Raw genomic sequence first — 1,246 nt, forward strand, 5'->3', positions numbered from 1 at the left:
GTTTCCCTCCCTCTCTCCCTCTCTCCCTCTCCCTCTCTCCTCAGTGTGATGAATCTGTAGACAGGGGCTAATAATTGTACTTCAGCCCAAGTGCTCATTTTTCTTTGTGTTTGAAAGCTGTGACAGGCAGGAGTTCTCTCTCTCTCTCTCTCTCTCTCTCTCTCTCTCTCTCTCTCTCCTCCTTCTCTCTCGCTCCCTCTCTCCTTTGCTCTCTCTGCTCTCACACAAAGGGTGAAAAGAATAACTCAAGGTTTACAAGGTCATGCTGTCTGCTGGTGAGGACACACGGGGGACTTCTAGGTGGGAGTGTTTCCTCAAAGGTGCCATGTTCAGGCTTAGATAAAACCAGAGAAAGTTATGGATCGTAGTTCAGAGAAATGTATAGGGACAAATTGTACTGTAAGCATGGAGCTTTTGCGAGGGAAAGGTTCTCTACATTTTTCAAAATCTGTTGAAATAGAAAATGTAGTACAGGCGACGTTTTTGCATCTTCTTTTCAAGTTCTTTTTTTCCCTTTGATTTAATATAAATACACCCCACCACCCACATCAGTGTTACAGGGAGCAACACACTCAGTGAGTGCCAGAACACTGTGGCAAAACATATGGGCTCATCGAGAATATTCCCACAGCTCACACACACACACACACACACATAGAGAGAATAAGAGAGACATTTAGTTTTTCACTTGTTTTTTTGGAAAAGCGTATTAGTTCAGAAATACATGAATAAAAATAATCTTCTGATAATGTCAGTGCCTATTGACAGTCTGGTGATGTGTTTGTACACCACCTGCTCTGGTCCATCGCATTGAGACAAGCATCCGGCACAGCTAGAGGGGACAGTCCCACTGCAGTGAACGCCAACGCCCCGAACACACACACACACACACACACACACACACACACAGAGACAGACAACACGTGCACGTGCACACACACATACACACTATGACCCTGGCAAAGTTGCACACACAACGTCTCGGCCCAGATCTCTATCTCTTGCACACTGACACAAATACCAAAGGCTGAACCAGACGACACACACACACACACACACACACACACACACACACACACACACACACACACACACACACACACACACACACACACACACACACACACACATCAGCAACATCTACCATGCAGACGGGAGACATAAAGACAGGAGCTGGAGCCCATCATTAACTTCATATTGAGTACATCACGTTTGCAACATTCACACTTTACAATAGCACTTCTCT

This window comes from Argentina silus, assembly GCF_951799395.1.
Source record: "Argentina silus genome assembly, chromosome: 3".
NCBI classification, from domain to species: Eukaryota; Metazoa; Chordata; class Actinopteri; order Argentiniformes; family Argentinidae; genus Argentina; species Argentina silus.